The 8,221-nt window shown below is 32.2% G+C and overlaps 1 protein-coding gene across 1 annotated transcript in view; it reads left to right on the top strand.

The window, feature by feature from the left end:
• Nucleotides 1-2,025: 2,025 nt before the first annotated feature.
• LOC108692463 (rho GDP-dissociation inhibitor 2) overlaps nucleotides 2,026-8,221 on the top strand; it is a 12,408-nt gene continuing 6,212 nt past the window's right edge. Inside the window, exon 1 of the mRNA XM_018200714.1 lies at nucleotides 2,026-2,203. The gene's annotated coding sequence lies outside the window, so the exon portion shown is untranslated. The remainder of the gene's footprint in view (nucleotides 2,204-8,221) is intronic.

The raw sequence follows: 8,221 nt of genomic DNA, 5'->3' as shown, positions 1-8,221 counted from the left end.
GTAAGTTTATTGGCTACCGCATCACATTTTGCCGCGCGGTAAGCGTTACCGCGTTCAGTGTGCAGGAACCAGCTGCAGCTTAGTTTCCACTGAGGGTTTAAACCGAATCAAAATGTAAGAACTAACTAACTACAGTCGAGTATTTCCCTGTTCACAGTCGAACGATAGGAGAATACTCAACTGCTAGACTAGGGGATCAATTCTGTATCTTGAAACGAGGTGAAAATGACAAAAGTAAGCAAATTTATTAGATATTGATCAATGAAATTATCAGTATTCTAGTAAATTTATTCACTTTTATAATTTTTGTCTTGTTTTAAGAAACAGAATCGATCTCCAGTATTAATTATAAGGATGCTGTCTTATGTACACGAAATCGGAACGTCGGAATGGATTTCTTATTAGAAATGAGTACACTAGCATCTAGCATTCTGTTCCATAAGAAATTTCTCTACTGTGTCGGAATCATGGCCGAAATAGTATAGAAACGATATAGAATCAACGAAATGTCATGTCAATTGCAGTCTATGTCGATTCGGCTATTGTTGATGATTGAGAATTTGACAACTTCAAAGAAGAAAATTAATAATAATTCTTATTTTTCAATACGACATATTCTTGTTTTATACAGTCCAACTAATGCCAACTAATGCCAGCAGTTCTTCAAATAATACCGATGTCATTCTGAAGTAATTGAAGAATTTGTCACAATCGGTCGTTTGCATTTCAAAGAATTGAAATTGTTTTGTGTCTTGGAGACGCCTCATTCTTTGTGTAAACGTTGACTGTATAGAATTTTCGTTTTTTTGTATATTTCTGCCATTGCAATAAAATGTTATAAGCGAAATAAAATTTTCGTACACTCTTAAATATCGGAATAGCACGTCAACTTGGCACATTTCTTGCCTTTCGCAATAACATTAGTAATAACACTTCTTCTTCATCGTTGTAGAAAAAGTTTTCTGAATATTCGTTTCAATTTTTAGATTCAATCAATTCAGCTGAACATGCCATTACGTTCCGTAAAAATTTTCTCTATCCGTCCCGCAGCCGGAACGCAATGAAATTTTGGTAACAAAATATATCTCATTCTTATAATTCAGTATTTTTCAGTATTTGAAGTACCCAGCAAACGAGAATGGATTAAAATGGATTGAAAATTTTTTCTATCGGAATACGTATTTTAAATAGCAAATATTTTTTTTGGATTTAATTGGATTCAATTGAATTCAATTAGATTCAATTGGATGCAATTGGATTGAAAAACTGCATTTTCTATTTAAAATTTTGAATTGACCTATTCACAATATGTGTGTTGTACATAGAAAAAGCTAATATTATTTTTAGATTGAAAAGTATAGAGATATGCTCCATGAAATTCCTGTAAATGAATAAAAATGCATTGAAAAGTATTCATTTTAACATTCGTAAATCAATATTTGATGAATCTATTTCAATTCATTTCAATCCATTCTCATTTGCTGGATAATGTTATAAATAAGATAATTGCATAAATTATGCATATTACTACTTTACTCGCATTAAAATAACGAAATATTGATTAAATTGAGCAAATTAGCTTGCGAGGTGACATTCCGTCTGTTTCCATTCCGTTGCGGCCATATGGGACGGGTAGAGAAATTTCTTACAGAACGGAATTGTAGTGAACTCAATTTTCTAGTAAGAAATTCGTTCCGTCATTCCGATTCCATGTACATGGCGGCACTCTAATCCGTACAAATTAAAATCGTGTTGCTTAGGGGTTTTTGTTAGTACCAACATTTTCCAATCTAGTTTTTCGGGAAAATGTCATGTAACCCACGCATGGTGTGCAAGATATATCATTTTATCTTCATTGTTCATCGAATATTAAAGAAAAATAAAATCATACATCATGCACATCATGCGTAAAACGGAATGTAGCTTAGAGCTTTACGTAATGCAGCCTGATGCGGATGCGGCCACAAGAAGTATCCGCCCTTCCGTTTCCGTGCGCACTGCGTCGACTGCGCGCCGCGACGCCATGTTGTCAGTATCTTCCGATTGGCGAAGCGTGAGACGGAAGAGTAGACAAACAGGAATTAACAATCGGCCGCTGATAATCTGGTACGGATTCTCGTAAACGCGAGAGCCGGTATCGTATTATCATAATTTTCACAAGTCGCCTGTCAAGCCGAGCCGAGAGAGTCCGAGAGAGTCGACGGTAAGTGCTGAGCGATGAGCGCTGTGCCGGGTACTCGGAGTGTGCCGGACGAAGCGAGTTATCATCGTCACCTCGCGTTCTCCTCTCCAGGCATTAAGGCGAAATTTATCACGGAAGAGACTTCGTCTCCCGGAGAAATTCTTTACATCGAAGCTCTGGTCTTTGAAACCGCGCCGTATTGCGTCTTTTCGTTCTCTTCTGAAAATGAAAAAAAAAATAGAATCGAGTACAGTTTGGAGCTGATTTCGGATTTTAGTTGCGCGAAAATGCACCTTGCACGAGCGAATGACGAGAGTTGCGATTAGCATTCTTTTCTGCGCAGAGATCGATCGTGGTATTATATTTCCAGTTCTGCAAAAACAGATGAGACGAGAATCGTAAAGAGAATAATGTGAGTGAGTGAGTGAGTGAGTGAGTGAGTGAGTGAGTGAGTGAGTGAGTGAGTGAGAGAGAGAGAGAGAGAGTGAGTGAGTGAGTGAGTGAGTGAGTGAGTGAGTGAGTGAGTGAGTGAGTGAGTGAATAAGTGAGTGAGTGAGAGAAGAGGAAAAGGGCCGAGTAGCTGAGAGGATCTTCAGCTGATCGTCTTGTTCAATTTCCCCGCGGATTTATTTGCCCTGTTTAGCTGCATGTTTCAAACAAAGCAAATACAATTCTTTGCAAAAGAATTTATTGTTCTCTTTTTTTTCCAAACATGAAATCATATATATTTCATCTTAAGTATATATTAGATTAAGGAAAAAGTCCCTTTACATATTGTTAAAAAGATCTTTCTCCATCAATATCTTCGTTAAAAATGAAATTTAAATTTAGAAAAAGAATTTTAAAGTTTGAAATCTCTATTTTCGAATGATTACTATATTTTTTGAATTTATGTAAGTTTGGTAATTTTTACATACAGAAATTTTTACTACGAGCTGAGAAAAAAATGAAAAATTTTCTTTTCACTTTGTAGATCTATAGTGTGCTCAAAAAATTTGAGCAAATTTTCGACTATACATCGTGAAAGCTTGAAGTTTTCTCTACAAAGTTTTTAAAAAATTCTACGATTTTGTGTTCCTGAGTTACTCGCGGATTGAATAAAAAGGATCATTCTGACTTTATTGCTAGTAACTCTGTTACGAATCATAGTATCATAATTAAAAATTAAGGCTGAAACGTTGCTCTATCAAGTGATGTAATTGCTTATTTTTTAAAATAGAATATATGTGGGACTAAAAAGGTCTTTATCAATTTTTAAAAAGACTTTCCCTAACCCAATATAACGCAAGGAACAGATCTCGAATTTCACGGTAAAAAAAAGGCAGACTAGAAGTTACAGAAAGTGCAGACAAAAAGAACTCTAAGCCGCGAAATTTATTCACGCGCAGTTCTATCAATTTAAGATTAATTTTTCAGTAGTTGCGTAGGAATTAAACTGACCGAGACGCACGAACAAACGAATGTTTCTTTGCATTTTCGTTTTGCCACATTAGCGCTTTTAGATCCAATTTCATGGTTAACTCGATGATTTAGAATTAATTAATCATTCTAGAATTGAAAAAAGATAGAAAGGAATAATTGAATCTCGATTAAGAGGTTCAACTTATTCTTTATCCCTTTTCAATTCTAAAATGATTAATTAATTCTAAATGATTAATTAAGTTCACATATTATATACATGTATCGCCGATCAATCAAGATAATTTAATAGAAATTCACTAATTATAGTACCCGTATTTTATTAATACATATAACGTACCACTCAACAAAATTAAAGAGTCACTTGTTCCATTCTGTAAAAATAGACAAATTTTAAAATGGAAAAACTTCATTATCGAGATTTATATAAAAAATCATTTTATAGCTTGAAATCTGTATTTCAGAATCTGTATTTTAGAAAACAATCTTATTGATGTTTTATAGAGTTACACAAACATAAATGAAGATGTATCAAATTTTTTTACGAAATTTGCATAGTTCCACGGCGCGAATTAAAAATTGTATATAAATATAGTTTATAGCATTCGAAAGAGTGCAAGAATCTTGATCTTTAAATTGCTTTTTTATTAAGCTCTACAATTTTTTTTCATTGAGTTATTCAACATTGAAGGTCATTTTTAACTAAAACATAGTATATAGACAATGTTAAAGTATCATGAATCAAAAGTACTAGGTAGTTATATTTATTATATTTTTCAGTCCTAACTCGAGTTTTCAAAAGCACCCACATTTGAGCGAAGTGGAATATGCAAAATATTGATATTGATAAAAATTCGTTTTGCCAATTTCTTATTTCTTATTTTCTCTTACGCTTTTCAGCTCTGCTATTCGTGACTGTTGCGACGTGCCACTGCCACCATTGCCAATTTTCCAAATTTTCGTCAGCAGATTCTCAAACTTTTTAACCGCTTATAGGCAGGGGTAGAGCGAATTAAATTGAATCGAAAAGTCTATCATTTTACAATTGTCGCAATATTTAACGAGATATTAATGTCTAAAAATTATCAAATAAAATCTGTGATCTTTAGAAATTAATATCTCGTTAATTATTACGACAATTGTGTTTATGCTTATCTGCCCTCTTTCTGCGAAAATAAAAATTGGAACATAAGTCGAATGTAAGGGGAGAGTAACATAAGTATAGAAATTTCTAAGAGGCGAAAATTGAAACAGCGAAATGTAAAAGATATATTTACTTTTTTTATGTTTCGCTTTTCCTACATTTTTCTTTCGTTGTTTTAATTTTCGCATTCTAGAAGTTTCGTTTACACTGTTGCGACGCGCCACCATTGCCAATTTTCCAAATTTTCGAAGTTTTTCATCAGCAGATTCTACAGCGTGCTAAATTTTTTAACACACCGCTTATAAGCAGGGGTAGAGCGATTACTTGCTCTCGCTTTACATTCAACTGTACTATCAAATGCATGTCTATTAGGAGTGAGCGCTAGCTGCAGAGATTTATTTACAAATGGCAGTTACGAGTTATGCATGGCAGCAAAAGAAAACAACTCCCCGAGCGCCTAGTGACTATGACGATGGGGTGTGCATTTAGATATATGTGAAGTTGGCGTTTCACTCGATGGAAACATTAAATGTTGAAAGTTCTGAGTTTATTTTCAATAGTTCTATATATAGGTAAAACGAATAGTTTCGACCATTAAAGTCAAGAAATCGAAAATGCAAAATGAGACATTTGCAGCCACAGTTTCTTGTAGAATTATATCTTGAAAAAATACAATAATTCTATAAAGAGTTCTGACAATTAATATCGTTATTTTGATTTTTAAATAATTTTTTTCCCCTCAAAAATGGTCTTTATAGAGTCTCTTTATGAGACGCTGCCCAATTTTAAATAGTTCTTAATTTCTTAAATAGACTTAAATAGTCTATGGTAATTCTCGTGTAGTTTTGAATGTATTTTAATGCTTTTCGAAGAGTTCTGATCATTTTAATTTTTTGTTAATTAAAAAAATTTTTTTATTTTCATTTTTTTATTTTCATTTTTTGCATTGAACATTGATTTTTATGTAAAAATGAAAATAAAAGAAACAATGTCACTAATGATCTTGATCTTAACAAATATTATCCAGAACATAATCCTGAACAATAAGAGGTTTAATCGTCAGACACTTTGCGTAATCAGCGTAATACTAATGCCGGCGGTATTGTAACTTTCAAGTCTTATAACTCGAAATGTACTTTATAGAAAAATATTTTATTATAGTGTTTTGAAAAGCTCTCGAGGTTAGCTACAAGAATATTTAATGAAAAATGGGAAGTTCCATTTAAAAAATTCAACATGGACTTGCCCTGACCTTGACAATGCCACCCAAGGTCAAATCAATGACACCATCTTATGTCCCTCTCGAAGATGTCCCTCTCCAAACTTTTGTTTCTAAAACATTTTCTCTAAAATGCGCTGTTCAAGAGATATTTGAATTAATCGATTAAAATCAATTAATCTGATCAATTAATGCGATTATTCTTTGTTTTTCAATAATTTTAACAGAAGTTATGTTCAATTAAACGTTTACGAAATAAAATAAATTGAAAATGTAAAAAATTCATATCAATGTTAAAAAATTCATATCGAGGAAATTAATGAAGATAAAAATCTAAAAAAATAACTGAATATATATTTTAATATGAAGAATATATTAAAAAATTAGTAAAAAAAAATCGGCAGAGTTGATGACGAAGGCCGATTAGATGGAATGCATCATATGTGTACGTGTGTGCGTGCGTGTGCACACATACACACACACACACACACACACACACACACATGATGTTCCGCAATTTTTTGATTAAGCATTTTTATATAGATAGAAAGGACTAAATTGAGTCGAAAAGTCCTGTACCATTTTGCAATTTTCGTAATGGTTAATGAGAAACTAATTTATGAAAATAGCTGAATATGATACAAAATAAGACTGCCCAGAGTCTGCATTTTTTTTCCTCTTCTTCTTCCTTTTCCTCTTTTTTCTCTTCTTTTTCTTCTTCTTTCTCTTCTTCTTTCTCTTCTTTCTCTTCCTCTTTTTCTTCTTAAGATTTGGACTTCCGACCCAATACATAAAGTATCACAGTACCATGCGATGAATTTGGATCAAAAGATCCTGATAATCTCTTCGGGGGATAAAGGCTTCACGGTTAATTCAATCTTATTCCTTCAGTGCGATGCTCGCGGAGTCAATGCAAGCTTCTCGTATAAACGAAGATCGAGACTTCAACTTTAGTTGGTATCAAGCGATTCAAAGTGTTCTTCTCGGAGCCGAATCCTCGTTTTTCATCGTTAGTTGTTTACGCGACATTGGCCTTAACGTGCCTAGCGACAGCAAACGCGCGCCTCACTGGTCGGTTTTATCCGCTTGCATTTGGTGCTAGGCCGGGCAATTGGTATTATTTTCATAAATTAATATCTCATTAACCATTGCAAAATGCAAAATGATAGAGGATTTTTCGATTCAGTTTAGTCCGTTCTATTTGCAATTTTCTCAATATAATTAACAAGATATTAATTACTTTAAAATCACCGAATATTGGCCTTTAATAATTTTTTTCTTAAATGCTACTAACTTTATAGAAAAACTGTAAGAGACAAAAATTGTTTTTTTTTCTTATAGAATTGTAAGAATTTTTTCAGAACTTTTAAATCAACTTTTTAGAACTGTATTTTCTTATTGGCAACTATTTTTACTAACATGAGAAAATGTGGTATTAAAAAATTCTGAAAAAATTCTCAAAACTTTATGAAGAAAATAAACAATTTTTGTCTCTCGCTGTTTTTCTGTAAAGTTGATAGTATTTGAGTAAAAAATTATTGAAAATCAATATTTTTAATAATTAATACGAGTATCTTGTTAACTATTGCGAAAATTGCAAAATAAAGATTTTTTGACTCAATTTAATCCACTCTATGTATACAAGAGCGCTTGGCAAAAAATTTCAGAACATCCTATATACAATGAATGCAAAAAGTATTCGTACAGAGAAAATATTTTTTTAAAAAAACTTTATTTTTAAAAAGTAAATAGCGAGAAATGAGTCATCGAATTGATATCGAATCGATATCGATACAATGACAACACTAATTTGATGTCGATTCAATGTTTAATTAACGATCATTTTTTGCTAGATAATTAATAATTTATAAAGAATAAAATAGACTGTATGTTTCTAAAATTATATATACCAAAAAGATATGTATTAATACAGAATATATATCGTCTGAAAAATAAGCGAAAATTAAAAATTATATTGTTTGAATGCTCAAAAAGTATTCGAGGAATTTAGTTTCTAAAATCAAAAATATCTGCAAAGCTCATTTATTTATGTAGAACAGAATGTATTTATTATATAAAATTGCTAATTAATGTTTATTTTCTACAAAAAGACTTTTTTAATAAAAAATTTTCTTATACGAATGCTTTTTATGCTCTATATGTGTGTGTGTGTGTGTGTGCGCGCGCGCGCACACACACACACACATATACATATATACATATATATATATATTGGGTTGTCCGGAAAGTTCATGCC

The sequence above is a fragment of the Atta colombica genome, unplaced genomic scaffold (assembly GCF_001594045.1).
Source record: "Atta colombica isolate Treedump-2 unplaced genomic scaffold, Acol1.0 scaffold72, whole genome shotgun sequence".
Taxonomy (NCBI): domain Eukaryota; kingdom Metazoa; phylum Arthropoda; class Insecta; order Hymenoptera; family Formicidae; genus Atta; species Atta colombica.
Note: the sequence above shows the minus strand (reverse complement) of the source record. Positions and strands in the feature narration are given on the sequence as shown.